General features: G+C 53.3%; 1 long non-coding RNA gene, 8 other non-coding genes and 3 pseudogenes across 13 annotated transcripts in view; all 12 read left to right on the forward strand.

Annotated features, from left to right (window-relative positions):
* LOC103351271 (uncharacterized) overlaps positions 1 to 19978 on the forward strand; it is a 159936-nt gene that overhangs the window by 119665 nt on the left and 20293 nt on the right. For 3 of the 5 annotated variants that reach the window (XR_016217289.1, XR_016217288.1, XR_016217287.1), the window contains exons 1-6: positions 13591 to 13705; positions 14946 to 15075; positions 15519 to 15563; positions 16792 to 16906; positions 18285 to 18470; positions 18626 to 18748. This is a non-coding gene — a long non-coding RNA (uncharacterized LOC103351271). Of the gene's footprint in view, positions 1 to 1996; positions 2126 to 2509; positions 2555 to 4256; positions 4372 to 4756; positions 4802 to 6021; positions 6151 to 7225; positions 7355 to 7731; positions 7777 to 11349; positions 11479 to 11864; positions 11910 to 13140; positions 13264 to 13590; positions 13706 to 14945; positions 15076 to 15518; positions 15564 to 16791; positions 16907 to 18284; positions 18471 to 18625; positions 18749 to 19978 lie in introns of those variants that run through there. The other 2 variants (XR_016217283.1, XR_016217290.1) reach the window with 2 other exon arrangements.
* LOC127483956 (small nucleolar RNA SNORD115) lies at positions 374 to 454 on the forward strand. The gene has a single exon (XR_007910747.1). It is a non-coding gene; the product is annotated as a small nucleolar RNA SNORD115 (small nucleolar RNA).
* LOC127483987 (small nucleolar RNA SNORD115) lies at positions 2193 to 2265 on the forward strand (annotated as a pseudogene).
* Positions 4443 to 4523, forward strand: LOC127483914 (small nucleolar RNA SNORD115). The gene has a single exon (XR_007910705.1). It is a non-coding gene; the product is annotated as a small nucleolar RNA SNORD115 (small nucleolar RNA).
* On the forward strand, positions 6222 to 6286 carry LOC127483986 (small nucleolar RNA SNORD115; annotated as a pseudogene).
* Positions 7403 to 7483, forward strand: LOC127483933 (small nucleolar RNA SNORD115). The gene has a single exon (XR_007910724.1). It is a non-coding gene; the product is annotated as a small nucleolar RNA SNORD115 (small nucleolar RNA).
* Positions 9537 to 9611, forward strand: LOC127483978 (small nucleolar RNA SNORD115; annotated as a pseudogene).
* LOC127483917 (small nucleolar RNA SNORD115) lies at positions 11549 to 11629 on the forward strand. The gene has a single exon (XR_007910708.1). It is a non-coding gene; the product is annotated as a small nucleolar RNA SNORD115 (small nucleolar RNA).
* LOC127483928 (small nucleolar RNA SNORD115) lies at positions 13335 to 13415 on the forward strand. The gene has a single exon (XR_007910719.1). It is a non-coding gene; the product is annotated as a small nucleolar RNA SNORD115 (small nucleolar RNA).
* LOC127483905 (small nucleolar RNA SNORD115) lies at positions 15146 to 15226 on the forward strand. The gene has a single exon (XR_007910696.1). It is a non-coding gene; the product is annotated as a small nucleolar RNA SNORD115 (small nucleolar RNA).
* Positions 16979 to 17059, forward strand: LOC127483971 (small nucleolar RNA SNORD115). Its single transcript, XR_007910762.1, has one exon. It is a non-coding gene; the product is annotated as a small nucleolar RNA SNORD115 (small nucleolar RNA).
* LOC127483966 (small nucleolar RNA SNORD115) lies at positions 19732 to 19808 on the forward strand. Its single transcript, XR_007910757.1, has one exon. It is a non-coding gene; the product is annotated as a small nucleolar RNA SNORD115 (small nucleolar RNA).

Below are 19978 nucleotides of genomic sequence, written 5' to 3' on the forward strand. Positions count from 1 at the left end.
GTCCAGTGACCACCAGGCCCAACTGTTTGTGGGTAAGGTGAGAGAAGTTTTCCCAATACTCCATACCAACGTGGGTGGCCTCCTGGATAGTCAACCATATGCCCATGGGGTTAAAGCATTCTCTGGAACCAGTGTACTCAGAGCTTATCCCAGCTCTCTTATTCTCACCAGACCCCCTTCCTGTCCCACAGATTATGTCTACAAAGGTTCCAGTGCCACAGATGCAAGGGCTGTGGTCCAGATCTCAGCAGCCCATGAGACCCTGCTTTCCCATTGGCAAAGGAAACATTTATGACTCTCCAAGATAGCCAATACATCAGGGCCCTTGAGTGGAATGAGGCTGGTGGGATCATATATTGTGGTTCCTGGGGTTAGGTTGATGATGAGACCTCATACTGTCTCGAATAGAGATGATGACTTAAAAATCAGGCTCAATAGGATTATGATGAGACCCAGCCTAGTGACAGTGCTGCAAGAGGACCTTGGGGTAAGCAGGTCCCTCGCAAGGGAGGAGACCCTGGAGACAAGAGATGTTTTGGATCCCCAGGCCAGGTTGAGGTACAACAGAAGGAGCAGCTGCTCATGATGGATGCATCCCAAGCTCCTTCCTCCTTGGTTTGGTGTCTGCTCTCTGCTGGCTGAGTTGTGAGGACCTGCTGGGTGTTCCACTTTCAGCTCCATTCTATTCCTTGTGTCTTTTAGTGAGATGAGCAACCAGGCGGGGCACCCTTGCTCCTAGGTTCTGGGTGAGTGGATAGAAAATGTCATTGAGGGGGTGTGCAAAATGGTATCTGGTAGGGTCACTGGATGAGAGTCTGAGTGGTGGACTCCTGGAGACTCTAGAAGGCAGCCTCAGGCAGGGCTCCTAAGTAAGCTGTGCCTCTTTAGGCTCTGAAGTGAAAAACGAGTTGCCTGGACCCCTGGCCTGGTGTAGGGCAAAGTGAGGAATGGAAAAGGTTCCTGAGGGAGGGTTCACATAGGGCCAATGCCTTTAGTTGCCCCTAAGTGGGCTACAGTAGCTCTGCATTGCCTTGGTCATGTGACTGGAAGTAGACGCGCACTGGGTACAGGCCTCTGAGCACAGCAGTGACCACTGGGAGCCTGGGCTGAGGGTCACACCAGGTCAGTGAGAGACAATTGATGGGACAACCAGCTCTGCAGGTGCCTGGAAGCCCGAGAATCTCATGTGGGTCATGGAGCCACTGGAGCCTAGGCTGCAGGAATGCTCTGGCCAGTGCCCAGAAGGAGGATGCCAACCCTCAAGTTGAGGCACTTGTAGAGTGATGCCAGTCATGCCCCATTTCCCCTGCATGCTTCAGCCAGGGCTTTGTGTTTTCAGGCCACATGGGTGGGACTTGGCCTGAGTTGAGCCCAGAAAGGGTGCCAAGGTTCCTTCTGGGCCTCGGCTTGCTCTCCTCCATGGGAGGTTCCAAGGTCCCACTGGAGAACTGGGCCATTGTCCAGCTCAATGACTATACTACATCTTTGGGATGTGTATGTGACTGCAGTGGGCAGTGACCATAGGAGGAAGATGTCTTTGGGAGGCACAACCTAAGCTTCCAGGATCCAGTGTGTGCATACAGCCTGCCCCTTGGTTCCCTGGCCTGGAATAGGAGGCTGTGTGGCCTAGGCTATGGCCCCAGACAACCTTCTTGGGTGTGTATCATGTGACCAGTCTTCAGATAACAAGGTTGTGCCAGCATTTTCTTGTTCAGCCTAGGTCCAGTCCAGTTCCTGGATCACGGGAGAAGGGTAGAATGGTGGGGAAGTCATTTCTGGCAGTGGGACCTGGCCTGAGTGGCCCCCTTGGCCTGGTTACCAATGGGCCCAGGCATTCGCAGGCAAGGTGGACGGAGCTTGCAGTTCCACCACACTGACAGGGTGGTCTCCTGGGAAGCCTCAAATAGGGTGACAGGGCCAAAGCATGCCTGGAACCAATGAACCCTACTTGCTCCTGCTGTCTATTCACACCCATCCCTGTACCTGTCCCACATAGGATGTCACCAAGGGAAGCCCCCGTGGCTTCCACTGCCCCAGGAGCAAGGGCTGTGGTCAAGGCTCCAGCTGCACAAAGAGCTAGTGGTGGAAGTCCTGTTGAAGAAGGCAATGCCTGTGACTCCCTGAGGTAAGCCAATGCATCCAGGCCCTTGACATGGGATAGCAAATGGGCTTCCATCGTGTGATTCCTGGTTGGGTAGATGATGAGACCTCATACTGTCTCAAAAAGAGATGATGACTTAAAAATCATGCTGTATTCTAAGGCCAGCCTAGTGGCAGTGGTGTAAGGACTTGGTTGCCCAATAAGCCTTCCAGGGGAGGAGATGCTGGAGAATGGAAACCTTCAGGCCCCCTAGGCAAGAATGCAGTCCCCAGGCAGGCACAGCTGCTCGTTCAGGTTCCACCAGAGCACCTTCCTCCTTGGGCTTCATTTGTGCCCCCCTTGAGCTGATGGATTGAGACAAACTGTATGCACCTTCCTCATCTCCTTTCTCCCTTTTGTGTTTTTTAGTGAGCCTGGCTGCCTGGTGGAGCATCTTTGTGCCCTGGGTCCCAGGTGAGTGGATTCTGAGGGTTCCCAAGGCATGTGCATGGGAGCAAGGGATCTGGGTAGGTGAGCTGAAGCTGGACCCAGGAGTGTACCAACAGAGACACCAGAAGGCAGCCTCAGGAAGTGCTCCTGAGTGAGCTGTGCCCCTTTGGCCACTGAAGTCCAAAACAGCGGATCTGAGCACTGGGCCAAGCTAGGAATGCAAATGTTTCCTGAAGGTAGATTCATGAGGTCCAGTGCCACCACATGGCCAGTATGGGCAGTAGCGGCTCTGGATTGGCTTGCTGGTGTAGCTGGAGGTATGGGGATAGTGTCTCTCTGTAAGGGGGAAGGTTCCATATGAGACCCTGGACCTGGACCACATCTAGGCAGGAAGGGAGGCTCTGCAGGTGCTGGGCAGCCTGGGAACTTCATTTTCATCCTAAGTACCCTCAAGCCTAGGTTGCAGGGATGCTCCAGCCAGTGCCTAGTCAGGGAGGGTGCTGACACCTGATGACGTTCCACAGTTCAGGGCACCTGCAGAATGATGCCAGGCATACCCTGCTCCACAGCTTGCCTTGTGCAGGGGCTGTCCCCATGGGTGGGCTTCCAAACTGTTGAGCCCAGCAAGGATGCCAGGGACCCTCCTGGACCCAGACTCCCTCTCTTCCATGGAGGGACCAATTCCCCATGGGAAGAGAGGGCCATGGTTCAGCCCAATGACCACACGCACCCCATGTTTGGGATGGGTGCTGTTCTGCAGGGGGCAGCAACCCAAGAGAAAGTGTCTATTCTGAGCCCCTGGGATGCAGTATGTGCGTGCAACCTGCAGCAGAGTGCCAAGGCCTGGTCAGAATACCATGTTGTTAGGCCCAGGACCCCACAGGGGCCTCCTTTGCTATTTCTCATGTGACCAGTCCGCTGGTCCAAGGCTGTGCCAGGGCTGGGTTACCCCTCCAGGACCTTGGGTTCAGGAGCAGGAAGCAGCACTGCGGCACCTCCTACAAAGGCCTCATAGTCAAATGGGCATCTCTGGCCCAGTGACAAACAGGCCTGTTTGTGGGCCATGTGGGTGAGATGCCCGACATTCCACCCCGATAAGGGTGGCTTCCTGGATAGCCTCACCTGCTTCTGATGAACAATTATGGTCTCTATATTAAAAAGTAAGACTAAGTATTGCTGACTTTACAGTTTGTTATTGTGTAAAGAACCACTTCCGAGGGTGGTTACAAAGGTAACCCATGGGAAGAGCACTTCTATGAATCTGTGCTATGCTTTTTCCAAATATGTACTGAATTTATGCATTAGTAGGTGATTTCAGTTCCGTGAGTATATTTTGGGATATGTACCCATTAAAATTTTCATACTTCTGCCTGTTGTCCTTCTAGAAGGACTCACTGCTGCTGGGTGGCCTTCTCTGCCTTTCTTACAGTCAGCTGAATGAGTCCACATCTCTGGCTTGCTTGAAATTTGCTGAAGATGTTCTCATTTCCTGTTTCACTGTTTGGATTCAGTGGGGTTTTTGTGGGCTCTGTTGTGTTCATTCGCCAATTTGTACACAACTGTTGTCCTTTCCTACTATAAATAGTAAATATAGTTTGGTATCCTGTATCTTGATGTATATTAAACAATGCATCTGAAGGCTAGAAAAAAAAGCATGCTCTAGAACCAGTATACCCAGAGCCTGCCCCTGCTGTCTGCTCACACCTGACCCTCTCCATGTCCACAGATGATGTCTGTGGATTCCTGTTTCCCAGGGATAAGGGCTGTGTTCAAGGCCCCAGTGGCCTATGAATGGATTCTGCCAGCACCGTTGGTGTAGGAAACGTCCTTGACTCCCTGAGGTAAGCCAATCCATCTGAGCCCTAGAGGGAAGATGGTGCCAGTGGGATCCTGCTGTGTGGTTCCTGGGTTTGGGTCGATGATGAGACCTCACACTGTCTTGAAGAGAGATGATGACTTAAAAATCATGCTCAATAGGATTACGCTGAGGCCCAGCCTAGTGACAGTGCTGCAAAGGGACTTTGGGGTAACCAGGTGTCTTCCAGGGGAGGAGACCTGGGGACTTGAGGCCCCAAGACTGCCTAAGAAGGACACAGTCCACAGACAGGAGCTGTTGATCCTCTAGGATCTGCTGAAACTCCTTCTTCCTTGGGCTTGGTGTGTGCTCCCTGATGATTGGTGGCTATGCTCCTACCTCAGCTCCTTTCATCCCTTCATGTCTTTCAGTGAGCCTTGCTGCCTAGCGGGGAACCATTGCACCCCAGTTCCCAGGTGAGTGGATGGCTGAGGTCATGAGTCATGTGTGAGGAAACAGGGTCCTTGGCTTGTCACCTGAAGTGAGCCCCAGGAGTGGACCCATGGAGCTTCAGGAAGGCAGTGTTCCTGGGAGCTCTGTGCCCCTTGGGACTCTGAGATCCAGATCACCTTGCCTGAACACCTGGCATGGTGCATGGGCCAAGCAAGGAATGGAAGCAGTTCCTGAGGGAGTGTGGACAATGCTGCTACTCGGCCAATGTGCACTGCAAGGGTTCTGGATTGCTTTGCTCGTATGGATGGAAGTGTAAAGGCACTGGTGATCAAATCTCTTTGCAGAGGTGGAGCTCCTATTCAATTATAGGCCCTGCCCCAGGGCACACCGAGGAAGGGGAGGAGGTTTGACAAGGTACCCAGCTCTGCAGGTGCTGGGCAGCTTGGGGGCTTCACATGGGTCCCAAGGACATTGGAGCCTAGATTGCTTGGAAGCTCCAGCCAGTGTCTGGTCAATGGTATGCCAATACCTGACTTAAATGCCACAGGCCAGAGCACTTGCAATATGATGCCGGGCATGCCCCTTCCCCATGGCTATCCTTGTTAAATGTCTACATTTGAAGGCCACATGGGTGGGCTTCCAAATGAGTGGAGCCCAACAAGGATGCCAGGGACTCTCCTGGGCCTGGGTTCCATCTCCCCCATGGGAGGGACTAAATCCCCATGTTTGGGATTTATACAGTTCTGTAATGGGCAGCAACCACAGCACAAAAGTGTTTCCGGGCAGAACAGCTTGAGCTCCCAGGATGCAGTGTGTGCATACATCCTGCACCTGAGTGGCCTTGCCTGGTCAGAATGCTGTGTTGTTAGGCCCAGATCCCCACAGGGGTCTCGTTGGGTGCATCTCATACGATGAGTTCTCTGGGCCAAGGGTGTGCCAGCTCTTGGTTGTCCAGCCTGGGTCTCAACAAGGACCTTGGGGTAAAGGGCAGAAAGGAGCAGTGAGGGTATCCCCTTCAGGCTGTCAGGGTGACCAAGCCTGGGTAAGCATCTCTTGCTTCATGACCAACATACCCAGCAGTTCTTGAGTGTAGTGGGTGGAGTTTGCCTGACCCTGCACAACAAAATAGGTGGCCGCCTAGATAGCCTCACATGGGCTGATGGGGAGAAGCACACTCTGGAATCAGTGTACCCAGAGCCTGACCCTGCTGATTGCTCACACTTGACCCCTCCCTTTCCCACAGATGATGTCAGCAGAAGAAGTTCCTGTGGTTTCCTGTGCCCCAGGGTAAGAGCTGCTGTCAAGGACCCAGCAGCCCTTAAGCTGCTAGTGCAAGCCCCATAGATGTAGGAAACATCCCTGAGTGCCCAAGGTAAGTCAGTCTATCTAGGCCCTACAGGTGGCATAGAGAAATTGGCATCCCATGGTGTAGTTCCTGGGGTCAGGTCAATGATGAGACCTTTACTGTCTCGAAGAGAGATGATGACTTAGAAATCATGCTGAAGCCCAGTCTAATGACAGTGGTGCAACAGGATGTGCAAGAATTGATTTTAGATTTACTAGGAGGCCCAGGCTAAAGTTACTATGGCAGGGAGCAAGGTTTGGTGAAGAAGCCAGCTCTACTCTTGCCTGGTACCCTGGGATTTTTCACATGAATTGCAGTGCCAATGGATGCTAGGACTCAGGGACACTCTGGGCATTGCATGGTTGGAGTGTGCCAACACATGAGATAGGGCACTTTCAGGGTGATGCCAGACATGCAACATCCCACCATTGGTCTCGTCCATGGACTAGCATTTGCGGACAACAGGAGTGGGCTTCAGAATGAGTTGAGCCCAGAAAGGATGCCATGGCTCATCCTGAGCCAAGGCTCCCACTCCTCCACACCAAGGCTTGAGCCATGGTCCAGTCTGATGCCCATACCCCATCTTTGGGATGTGTATACAAAGATGGCAGGCAGCAACCATAGGAAGATGGTATCTCCAGATGTGATGACTGCCTGAGCTCCCAGGATACACTGTGTGTAAGCAACCTGCAACTGAGCACCTGGGCATGACTGGCAATGCCATTTTGATAGGCTCACAGCCACATGAAGGGCTCCTTGGGTATGTCTTTTTGGAATGGCACTCTTATGCTTAGGCCTAGTCATTGCCTAATGACTAGTCCAGTTCCTTTTCAGGACCTAGGTATCAGGGGCAGGAATGAACAGTGAGGGTAGACATTTCCAGCAGGATGATCCTATCCAAGTGACCCTCTCTGTCCCAGTGACCACAATGCCCAGCAGTTTGCAGGCCAGGTGGGTGGAACTTGAGTGACCCATCATAGCTACAGGGGTGGGCTCCTGGATAGCTTCACCTGAGCCAAGAGAGCCAAAGCATGCCCCAGAACCAGTGTATCCTAACCTGCCCAGCTCTCTGTTCACACTGGGCCCCCTTCCTGTCCCATAGATGATGTCACCAAAGGAAGATCAGTGGAATCTGGTGCCCCTGGGTCTAGTGCTATGGTCAAGGTCTCAGCATCCCATGAGCTACTGGTTCCAGTCCTGTTGGCAAAGGAAACATCCATAACTCTCCAAGGTAAGTGGAATGATGCCAGTGAGATCACATGGTATGGTTCCTGGAGTTGGGTCGATGATGAAACCTCACACTGTCTCAAAGAGAGATGATGACTTAAAAATCATGCTCAATAGGATTACGCTGAGGCCCAGCCTAGTGACAGTGGTGCAAGAGGATCTTGGGGTAACCAGGTGCCTTCCAGGGGAGGAATCCTTGGGGACTATGGACCTCGAGGGCCCCCAAATCAGGATGCAGTCCCCAGGCAGTAGGGGCTGCTCATGCAGGATGCACCAAAGCTCCATCCTCCTTGGATGTGGTATGTGCTCACTGATGTCTGAGTTCCAGGGCTGCTCTGAATGCTCCTTCCTCAGCTCTTTTCATCCCCTGATGTCCTTCAGTGAGAAGATTTACCTGGAAGAAAACCCTTGGACCTGGAGTTCTAGGTGAGTAGATGGAGGGTGTCATTGGGACTGTGTGGGTCAGCGGGTGTTCTGGGCAGGTCACCTAATGCAAGCTTGATGTGGTGACCCACAGATATTTAGGAACTCAGCTTTGGGCAGTGCTTTTTTAAAGATTTATTTATTTATTTGAAAGTCAGAGTTACACACAGAGAGAAGGAGAGGCAGAGAGGTCTTCCATCCACTGGTTCACTCCCCAGATGACCTCAACGGCCGGAGCTGTGCCAATCCAAAGCCAGGAGCCAGGAACTTCTTCTGAATCTCCCATGCTGGTGCAGGGGCCCAAGGACTTGGGCCATCTTCTAATTCTTTTCTAAGCAATAGCAGAGAGCTGGATTGGAAGTGGAGCAGCCGATACTAGAACTGGCACCCATATGGGATGCCGGCACTGCAAGCAGCAACTTTACCTGCTACGTCACAGTACCAGCCCCTGTGCAGTGCTCTTGAGTGAGCTGTGCCCTTTATGAGCTCTGAAGTGCAGATTACCTTACCCAAAACTGGCCTGGTGCAAGGGAAAAGCAAGGAATGGCAATGATTTCTGGGAGAGGGTTCATGTGGGCCAGTCCTCCAATTTGTCCTATGTTGGCTGCAGCAGCCTTGTATTGCCTTATTGTATAGCTGGAAGTGAGTAGACACAGGGAATTGGGGCTCTCTGTAAGGCTTGATTTTAGATTCAGCAGGGGGCCTGGGCTGAGGATACCCTATCAGGGAGGGAGGTTTGGTGGGACAGCTGTCGCTGCCTGTGCCTGGCAGCCTGGAGTTTCATGTAGGTCACAAGGCCTATGTATCATAGGACTCAGGGGCCCTCTAGTCAGTGCCCAATGATGGGTTTCTGACCCCCAGGCCAGGGCACCTGTACAATGGTGCCCAGCATGCTCCATCCCCACTGCTTGTCTCGACCAAGAACTGGTGGTCCCTTGCAGTGAGTGGGCTTTGGACTGAGTTGAGCCCACTAAAGATGTTAGGGCCCATCTTGGTCCCAGCTCCCACTCCTGCACAGGATGCCCCGAGGTCACATAGAAGAGTGGGCCATGGTCCAAACTAAATCCCTTTCCCTACCTTCGGGATGTGTATGGGATTTTGGTGGGCAGCTACCATGGACAGAAGCTGTCCCCGAGGTGTATAGCCTGAGCTCCTGGGAGGCAGTGTGTGCACCCAGCCTGCACCTGAGTGTTCGGGCATGGATAGAGACAGTTTTGGAAGGTTTGGGTCCCCACTGGAGAATCCTTGGGTACATTTTGTGCCAATTGTCTCTGACACTAACATAGGGCTAGTGCTTCAATTTCCAGCCCAGGTACCATTCACACTTAGGTCACAGGGAAGGAAGGAGCAGTGGCATTAGATGCTTCATTCATGGTGACCCACACTAACAGACCCCGTAGTTGTCCAGCAAGGTGGGCAGAGCTTACCCAAACCAACACACCTACAGTTGTAGCCTCCTGGAAGCCTCACCTGGGCCAACTGAGCCAGTGCACACTCTGTAACATGTGCACCTTAGCCTGCCCCTGCAGTCTGTTCGCACCTGACCCCCACTCTGTTCTACAGATGTTTTCACAAGGGAAGCCTCGGTAGGGCCTAGTATCTCATGGGCCAAGACTGTTGTTGAAGCCCCAGCAGCCCATGAGCTGGTGCTATGAGTCTGGTAGGCAAAGGAAATGCTCAGGACTGCCCAAGGTAAGCCAAACCATCAAGGCCCTTGAGATCAGTTAGAACCAAGAAATTCTCATGGTGTGGTTCCTGGAGTTGGGTTGATGATTTGCCTTTATACTGTCTTGAAGAGAGACGATGACTTCATGCTCAATAGGATTATGCTGAGGCCCAACCTCTTGACAGTGGTGCAAGAGGACCTTGGGGTAACCAGATGCCTTCCATGGGAGGAGACCCTGGGGACTGGAGACCGGACGCCCTACCCCCCCCCCTCAGACCAGAACATGGTTTACATGTAGGATCATCTACTCATGTAGGATTGGCACAAGATCCTTCTTTCTTGGGCTTGATTGTGATCCCTGCTATCTGAGTTGCGGGGCAAGGCTGGGGGCTCCTTCCTTACCTCCTTTGGGCTCCAGTATCTTTCAATGGGACCAGCTGCCTGATGGGGAACCCTTGGACCTGGGGTTCTAAGTAATGGGATGGAGGTTGTCATTGGGCCTGTGTAGGGCAGATGTGTGCTCCTCATTGGCCAACAGTTGGTGCTACACTGGCTGCTGCTTCCATAGCTCCTTTCTTCCAATTGGTTCTTTCAGTGAACCTTGTTGCCAAGTAGGACACAGTTGCTCCCCAGTTCTCAGGAGAGTAAATGTCTAGGGTCATGTGTCATGTGTTGGTGAGCAGTGTCCTTGGCGGGTCACCCAAGTGAGACTGAGGGTTGGATGCAAGGAGCTTCAGGAAGGCAGCTATGGCAGTGCTTCTGGGTGAGCTGTGATCTTTTGGGCTCTGAGGTCTACAGCACCTTGCCTGAACCCCTAGCATGGTGCAGGGGCCAAGCAAGAGATGGAAATGTTTCCTAAGAGAGGAGTCATGTGGGGCCAGTGCTGCCACTTGGCCAATGTGGGCTGCAGGTACTCTGTGTTGGCTTGCTGGTATGGGCAGAAACATGCAGGCACTGGTGATCAGGTCTTTATGTATGGGGATGGAGCTCAGATTCCATAGGAGACCCTGGCCCTCGACCACACCGAGGCAAGGAGGACAGTTTGGCAGGGCAACCAGCTCTGCAGGTGCTAGGCAGCTTGGGAGCTTCACATGGGTGGCAGGGACACTGGAGCCTAGGTTGCAAGGATGCTCCATTTGGTGCCTGGTCAGGGAGTACTGACACCTGACTTAATTTCCACAGGTCAGTGCACCTGCTGTGTGGTGCCAGGCATGCCCATTTACCACAACGTGCCCTGTCCAGGGGCTGGCATTCACAGGGCATATAGATTGGCTTCCAAATGAACTGACCCAACAGGGATGCCAGTGACCCTTTTAGTCCCAGTTTCACACTCCTCCATGGGAGGGAACAATTCCCCATGGGAGGAGTAGGCCATGTTCCAATCCATTGCCTGTACCCATGTTGGAAATATGTGTGGTTCTGAGGTAGGCAGCGACCATAGGAGGAAGTATATCTGGGGGACACAGCCTGAGCTCCCAGGAGGCAGTGTATGCATGCAGCCACAACTGAGCACTCAGGCTTGGTTGGAACACTGTGTTGTTAGGCCCAGGGCCCCAAGAGCACCTCCTTAAGTGTGTCTTGGGGATAGATCCTCTGGGCTAAGGTGTTCTAGTTCTTGGTTGTCCAGCATGGGTCCTGACTAGAACCTTTGGGTCAAGGGGTAAAAAGAGCAGTGGGATAACTTCCTTCCAGCAGGCAGGGCGTTCCAGCCTAGGTGTGCTTCTCTACCCTGTGGCCAACAGACCCAGAAGGAGCAGGTAAGGTGGGTGGAGCTTGACTGACCCTCCATTCCTACAGGGGTGGCCTCCTAGATAGCATCACCTGGGCCAGTAGGGCCAAAGCACGCTCTGGAACAGTGTATCCTAGCCTGTTCCTGCCTTCTCACACCTGTCTCCTTCTCTGTTCCACAGATGATGTCAGCAGGGGAATCTCCCGTGGGGTCCAATGCCATGGCAGCAAGGGCTGTGGTCAAGGTCCCAGAGTCCCATGAGCCGATGTTGCAATCATGTTTGCAAAAGAATCATCTAGGACTTCTTGAGGTAAGCCAATTCTTTTAAGTCCCAAAGGTGGGCTAGCATAAGGGTTTCCTGCTGTGTGGTTCCTGGGATTGGGTCGATGATGAGACCTCATACTGTCTGGAAGAGAGATGATGACTTAAAAATCATGCTCAATAGGATTACGCTGAGGCCCAGCCTAGTGACAGTGGTGCAAGAGGATCCTGGGGTACACATGAGTCTTCCAGGAGAGAATGTGGGGACTGGAGAACCCCAGGCCAGGATGCTATCCCCAGTCGGGTTCAGTTGGTTCTACAGGATCCACTCAAGCTTCTTCCTCCTTGGGCTTGATGTGTGCTCCCTAATGACTGAGTTGAGGGCCCTGCTGGAGGCTCCTTCTTCAGTTCCTTTCATCCTCTTGTCTCTTTCAGTGTGGTGTGCTACCTGGTGGTTCATCCTTGTGTCCCAGAACCCAGGTGAGTGGATGGAGAGTATCATGGGGCCTCTGGGGAGGAGCTGAGTGTCAGGGCAGGTCACCCAATGCAAGCCTGAGGGCTGGACCCACAGAGACACAGGGAGGCAGCCTTAGGCTGTGCTCTAGAGCAAGCTATGCCACTTTGTGCTTTGAGGTCCAGCACACCTTGCCTGAATCCCTGGCCTGGTGTAGGGACAACAGAATGATGGCAATGAATTCTGGTGTGGGTTTCTCATGGGGCCAGTGCCCCTAGTTATCCTAGGTGAGCTGCAGAGGCTCTGGGTGGCCAGAAGTGTCAGATACTTAGGATGAGGCCTCTTTGTGGTTGCAGGGCCCAGGTACTGTAGAAGGGAAGACCACACAAAGCAGTGAGGGAGGTTTGCCATGGCAGCTGGCTCTGCAGGTGCCTGGCAGCCAGGGAGCTTCAAATGGGTCACAGAAGTGCTTGAGCCTAAGCTACAGGAAGGCTCTACCTGGTGCCCAATAGGGCCATGCCAACTCACTGCCCATAGCACCTATAGGGTGGTGCCAACACCCCACATCCTCCCCGCAGTTGTTTCAGCCATGGGCTTGTGTTCGCAGGCCACATGGGTGGGCCTTGACCTGAGTTAAGGCCAGCAAGGATACCACGGACCCACTAGATCCAGACTTCCTCTGCTCCCCTGGAGGTTCCAAGGCCCACTGGAGGACTGAGCAATGGTCCAGCCCCATGCCTGTACCCCATTTTGGGATGTGTACATGACTGCAGTGGGCAGTGACCATAGGAGGAATATATCTTCATGGGACACAGCCTGAGCTCCCAGGATCCAGTGTGTGCATGCAGTCTAGGCCTTTGTGTCCTGGCCTGGACTAGGAGGCCATGTTGCCAGGGGTAGGGCCCCATGGGAGCCTCCTTGAGTGTCTCTCATGTCATCAGTCTTCAGATACCAAGGCTGTGTCAGACCTTGCTTGTTTAGCCCAGATCCTGGCCAGAACCTGTATCTTGGGGAGAAGATGGAGCAATGGAGAATGCTGCTACTGGCAGGAGGACCCAGCCTGAGTGGCCCTCTTGGCCCAGTGACCAACAGGCCCAGCGGATTACCTGCAAAGTGTGCAGAGCTTACCAATCCACCACACTACATGTAGCCTCCTAAAAAGCATCACCTGGGTGCTGCGGCCAAGCAAACCTGGAACTGTTATACTCTACCTGCCGCTGCTGTCTTTTCACATCTGTCCCCTTCCCTGCCCTACAGATAATGTCACCATAGGAAGGCTCCATGGGTTCTACTGCCTCTGGGGCAGGGTTGTGGTCAAGGCCCCAGCAGCCCATGAACTGATTTGCCAGCCCTATGAGAGAATGAAATGTCCACAATGAGGTAAGCCAATCCATCCAGGCCCAAGAGTTGGGATGGCACCAAGGACTTCCCATGATGTGGTTTCTGGGGTTGGGTCGATGATGAGACCTCATACTGCCTTGAAGAGAGATGATGACTTAAAAATCATGCTCGATAGGATTACGCTGAGGCCCAGCCTAGGGACAGTGGTGCATCAGGCCCTGAGGTCCCCACATACCTTCATGGGGAGGAGAACCTGGGAAGTGGAGATCTCCAAGCTACCCAGGCAAGGATGTAGTCCCCATGCAAGAGCAACCTTTCATGCAAGTTCCACCAAGCTCCTTCCTCCTTGGCCTTGGTTTGTGCTGACCATGCGCTGAAACCATGAGGCACACTGGGTGCACCTTCCTCAGCTCCTTTCTCCCCACTGTGTCTTTCAGTGAGCCCTGCTGCCAGAGGGACACCTATGCCTCCTAGGTCCCAGGTGAGTGGATGACCAGGATTCATGAGGCATGTGCTTGGGAGCAGGTTGTCTTGGTGGGACAGCCAAAGTGAGCCTCAGGAGTGGACCCATGGAGATACAGGAGGGCAGCTTTAGGAGGTGCTCCTGAGTGAGCTGTGCCCCTTTGGGCACTGACGTCCAGAATGCCTATCCATGTGAGATAGGAAAAGATACCTGAGGCAGGGGTCACATGGAGCCAGTGCCACAACTCAGCCAGTGTGGGCTGCAGGGGCTGTAGATTGGCTTGCTCGTGTGGCTGGAAGTGCATACATACTGTGGTAGGGTCTCTGTATGGAGGCGGAGCTCAGATTCCACAGGAGGCCTGGGCCATGGACCACACCAAGGCAGGGAGCAAGGTTTAGTGGGGCACGTGGTTCTTCAGGTGCCAGCAGCCTTGGAGCTTTATGTGAGAGGCAATGACACTGGAGCCTAGGTTGCAGGGACACTGTAGCTGGGGCCTGGTCAGGGGAGTACTGACATCTGACTCTAGTTCCACAGGCCAGGGCAACTGCAGGGTGCTGCCAGGCATGCCCCTCCCCAACAACTTTCTTTATCTAGTGCTTGTCATTCGCAGGTCACCTGGGTAGGTTTCCAAATAATTTGATGCCAGCAAGGATGTCAGGAACCCACCTGTTCCTGGGCTTGCTCCTCCATCATAGAGACTAATTCACAAAGGAACAAGTGGGCCATGATCCAGCCCAATGCCTATACCCCATGTTTGGGATGTATATGGTTCTGTGGTGGGAAGAAATGTCTTGGGGTGGGGGTGCATCCTGAGCTCCTAGGGTGCAGTATGTGCTCACAACCTGCACCCGAGTGACCAGGACTGATCAGAATGCTGTGTTAGGCCCAGGCCACATGGGTATGTGGGCCTCCTTGGGTGCATCTTGTGATCAGTCCTCTAGGAACAAGGCTGTGCATGCTCTTGGTTGTCCTGCCCAGGTCCTGGCCAATACTTTGGGGTCAGGGGCCAGAGGGAGTGCTGGGAGTAGCCACTCTGGATACGACCACACGACCCATGTGTGGTCCCTCTGGCACATGACCGAGAGTCCCAACTTGTGTGTGTGGTATGAGCAGACTTTGCCTGACACTCCACGCCAACATGGGTAGCCTCCTGTATAGCCAACCTTGTGCTCACGGGGCGGAAGCATGCTCTGGACCCAATATACACAAAGCTTGCCCCTGCTGTCTTTTCATACCCAATCACCTCCCTGTCTCACAGATGAAGTCTCCAAAGGAAGCCCCCATGGATTACAGTACCCCAGAGGCAAGGGCTGTGGTCAAGATCTCAGTGGCTCATGAGCTGCTGCTTCTAGCCCCTTTGGCAAAACAAATCTCTGTGACACTCTAAGGTAAGCCAATCCATCTGGGCCCTTGGGTAAAATGATTCCAGTGGCAATGTATGTTGTAGTTACTGGGGTTGGGTCAATGATGAGACCTCATACTGTCTCGAAGAGAGATGATGACTTAAAAATCATGCTCAATAGGATTACGCTGAGGCCCAGCCTAATGACAATGGTAAGAGGTCCTTGGGGTAACCAAGTGCTTTCCATGGGAGGAGACCCTGGGGACTGGAGACCTTGAGGCTCCCAAGCCAGGAAGCAGTCCCCAGGTAGGAGAGGCTGGGAAGACCTCTCTCTCTGCATCTCCTTCTCTCTCTGTGTAAGTCTGACTTTCACAGTCAGACTTACAAGCTCCATCTTCCTTGGGTGTGGTGTGTGCTATCTGCTCTCTGAGTTTCAGGGCTGTACTGAGGCTCTTTCCTCAGCTCCTTTTATCCCGTGGTGTCTTTCAGTGAGCAGATTTGCCCAGCAGGGCATTTTTGGACCTGAAGTTCTAGGTGAGTGGATGGAGGGTGTCACTGGGCCTATGTGGATCAGTAGGGATTCTGGATGGATCAGCTGATACAAGCTGGATGTGTGGACCCAGAGAGAATTAGCAAGGCAGCGTTGGCAATGCTCCTGTGAGCTGTGCCCCTTTGGCGCTGAGTTCCTAACCGTCTTACCTAAAACCCTGGTCTGGAGAGAAGGGTAGAGCAAGGAATGTCAACAATCCTGGGGGAGAGTTCACATTGGACCAGTCCCTGTGTGTGTCCTAGATCAGCTTCATCAGTCCTATACTGCTTCGTTGGTATGGCCTGAAGTGGATGGATACTGGGATCAGGCCTCTGTCAGTTGCAGATTTTAGATTCAGTAGAAGGACCAGGCTGAAGATACCATGACAGAGGGAAGGTTTGGCTTGGCAACCTGATATGCCATTGCCTGGTAGTCTGGGATTTTCGTGAGTGTTGTAGTGCCCTTGAACTCTAGGACCTAGGGATACTCCGGGTAATGCTTGATCAGGGTGAGCCAAGATCTAGGTCAAGGTACTTTCAGGGTTATGTCATGCACGCAACATCCCACCACTTGTCTCATCCATGGGCTGACATTCGCATACCACACGGATGGGCTTCAGACTGAGTTGAGTCCAGCAAGGATACCATTGCCCCTCCTGAGCCAGGGCTCCCACTTCTCCACAGGAGACACCAAGGAGTGAATCATGGTCCAGTCAGATGCCCATACCCCATCTTGGGTAGTGTATGAGATGGAATGATAGGAGGAAAATGTGTCCTGGGGGTACTCCCTAAACCTCCAGGATCCACTGTGTTCACCCATCCTGCACCTGAGCCCCTGGGCATGACTGGCTATGCAGTGTTGATAGTCCCAGAGCCTCATGGGGGCCTCCATAAGTATGTCTCTTTGGAATGGAATGCTGAGGTTTTGGCCAAGTCATTTCTTGCCATCCAGTCTGGTTCCAGACAAGGACCTGAGTCTTGGGGGGCAGGAAGGCGAGATAAGAGTAGGTGCTTCCAGAGGGACAGTCCTACCTAAATGGCCCTTTCTTTATTAGAGACCACAATGCCCAGCATTTGTAGGCCACATGGGTAGAACCTGCCAGATTACTACACCTACAGAGGTAGGCTCCTAGATAGCCTCATCTGAGCAAATGGGGCCAAAGCCAGAATATTCTAGCCTGGAACCAGTGTATCCTGCTGTCTATTCACACTGGTTCCCCTCCCACTCCCACAGATGATGTCATCAAAAGAAGCTCGATGGGGCCCAGTGCCCAGGAACAAGGGCTGTAGTCAAGGCCTCAGAGGCCAATGAGCTGGTTCTGAAAAACGAAGTTCTAGGATTGCCTGAGGTAAGCGAATCCACCTGGGCCCTAGAGGTGGGACGGCCCCAGGAGCTTCCCCTTGGTGTGATTCCTGGGGTTGGGTGGGTGATGAGGCCTCATACTGCCTTAAAGAGATATAATGACTTGAAAATCATGCTCAATAGGATTACTCTGAGGCCCAGCCTAGTGACAGTTGTGCAAAAGGCCCCAGGGTCCCCAGATGCCTTCCAGGAGAAGAGATGAGATCCTGGGGCCTGGAGATCCTGAGGCTACCCAGGCAAGAATGCTGTTTCCAGGCAGGAGTAGCTGTTCATGCAGGTTCTGCCAAAGCTTCTTCCTACTTGGGCTTCATCTGTGCTCCCTGTGCACCAATGGCTTGAGCCATACTGGGTGAACCTTCCTCACCTCCTTTCTCCCCATTGTGTCCTTTTTAAAAAGATTTATTTATTTATTTGAAAGTCAGACTTAGAGAGAGAAGGAGATGCAGAGAGAGAGGTCTTCCATCCGCTGGTTCACTCCCCAATTGGCCGTAACGGCTAGGGCTGCGCCAATCCAAAGCCAGGAACCAGGAGCTTCTTCCAGGTCTCCCGTATAGGTGCAGAGGCCCAAGGTCTTGGGACATCTTTCACTGCTTTCCCAGGCCACAGCAGAGAGTTGGATTGGAGGTGGAGCAGCCAGGACTCGAACCGGTGCTCATATGGGATGCCAGCACTGCCAGCGGTGGCTTTACTCACTATGCCACAGAGCCGGCCCTGCCCATTGTGCCTCACAGAGAACCCTACTACCCAGCGAGGCACCTTTGTGCCCTGGGTCTCAGTTGAGTGGGTGGCAGGGTTCATGAGGTTTGTGCATGGGAGCAGAGGATCTTTTTAGGGTGAGTAGAGGAGAGCCCTTGTAGTGGACCCACAGAGATATAGGAAGGCAGACTTGGGCAGTACTCCTGAGTGAGCTGTGCCCCTATAGGCACTGAGATCCAGAATTGTCTTATTTGAATGCTGAGCCAAGCAAGATTGGAAACAGTTCCTGAGGGAGTAGTCACGTGGGACCATTGTTGCCATTTGGCCAGTGTGAGCTGTAGGAGCTCTGGGTTGGCTTGCTAATGTGACTGAAAGTATACAGACACTGGAGATAGAATCTGCATGGTGGTGGAGCTGATATTCCATAGGAGTCCCTGGCAGTGGACCACACCAAGGCATGGAGGGAGGGTTGGCAGGACAGCTGGCTCTGCCGGTATTGGGCAGCCTGGGAGCTTCACTGGACCCTAGGTTGCAGGGACACTGTGGCCGATGCCTGCTCGGCAGGGTGCCAACACCTGACTTAAGTTCAACAGGCCAGGGCAGCTGCAGGGTGCTGCCAGGCATGCCCTTCCCTATGGCTTACCTTGTCCAAGGGCTGTCATTTGCAGGCCACATGGTTGAGCTTCCAAGTGGTTTGAGCTTCCACAAGGATGCCATGAACCCACCTGGGCCCAGCCTCCTGTCCCTCCATTGCCAGACCAATTGACCATGGAAGGAATGGGCTATGGTCCAGCCTGATGCCTGTATCCCGTGTTTGGAATGTGTACAGTCTGTGGTTTGCAGTGATCCTTGGAGTAAGTATCTTCAGGGGGTACATCCTGAGCTCTCAGCATGCAGTGTGTGCACACAGCCTGAACCTGAGTGCCCAGGCCTGGTTAAAATGCCATGTTGTTAGGCCTAGGGACCTGCGGGAGCCTCTTCATGGCTGTGCCTACACTTTCTTTCCCAGGTCCCAGAGAGTACTTTGGAGTAGGAGACTGGAAGAAGCAATGGGGGTAGCTCATCTGGACAATGCAATGTGGCCTGAGAGGGTCTCTTTGGCTCAGTGACCAACAGGCCCAACTGTTTGCAGGTGAGGTGGGCAGAGCTTGCCCAACACTCCAAGCCAATGTGGGTGGCCTCCTGCATAGCCAACCATGTGCTCACGAGGTGAAAGCATAACCTGGAACCAGTGTCCCAAGAGCTTGCCCTGCTGTCTATTCCCACCTGACCAGCCCCTGTCCCACATGTGATGTCTCTAAGGAAAGCTGTGGGGAGCAACTGGGAGCAACTCGGACCCAGACTAAGTTACTGGAATTAAGACTTATTCTATGCATCTGCTCTCCCACAAGATGGCGCTGAGAAGGGAAACAGCTTCTACACAGCTGCCTCCAGTTTAACCAATAAACTGTAGGACCTGCTCCTGATTGGAGGAGAGCAGCGTACTTGGCGTGTGGGTAGCAGAGTTGGGATTGGTGGAAGAGGACTATAAAGGAGGAGAGAGACAACATGCACGAGGAACATCTAAGGGGAACACCTGTGCAGCCCCCCAGAGAGCCGGCCGGCGGTATGCCGCTCCCCTGCGGAAGTGGGGAAAGTGGCCAGGGGGAACCGCCCTTCCACGGAGGTGGAAGGGACAGTAGCCAACCCGGGAAGAACCAGCAGCAAACCCGGGGAGGGCTGAGCAGACGAAAGAACAGCGCAGGGTCCTGTGTCGTTCCTCCACAAAGACGGGGAGCGACATAATGGTGCCGTGACTCGGATATGAAGCCTAGGCAGGGTTTAGTGTCGTTCCTCCACGAAGAGGGGGAGCGACATAATGGTGCCGTGACTCGGATATGAAGCCTAGGCAGGATCCTGTGTCGTTCCTCCACGAAGAGGGGGAGCGACAAAAGCCCCTGCGGATTCCAGTGCCCCAGGGGCAAGGGCTCTGATCACAGTCTCAGTGGCCCATGAGCTGCTAGTGCTAACCCTGTTGGCAAAGGAAACATCCATGATTCTCCTAGGTAAGACAGTCTATCCAGGCCCCCGAATGGAATGATGCCAGTGGCATCAAATGTTGTGGTTCCTGGGATTGGGCCAAAGAGTCCTCTATTGACTCGAAGAGAGATGATGACTTAAAAATCATGCTTAATAGGGTTATGCTGAGGCCCAGCCTAGTGACAGTGGTGTAAAGGAACTTTGGGTAACCCCGTACCTTCCAGGGGAGATCTTGGGAACTTCAGAACTTGAGGCTTCCCGTGCCATGATGCTATCTTCAGTCAGGAGAGGCTTCTCATGTAGGATGTACCCAAGCTCCATCTTCCTTGGAAGTGGGGCGTGC

Source organism: Oryctolagus cuniculus, chromosome 12 (genome assembly GCF_051225735.1).
Source record: "Oryctolagus cuniculus isolate XC-2025 breed Fujian yellow rabbit chromosome 12, ASM5122573v1, whole genome shotgun sequence".
Classification (NCBI taxonomy): Eukaryota; Metazoa; Chordata; class Mammalia; order Lagomorpha; family Leporidae; genus Oryctolagus; species Oryctolagus cuniculus.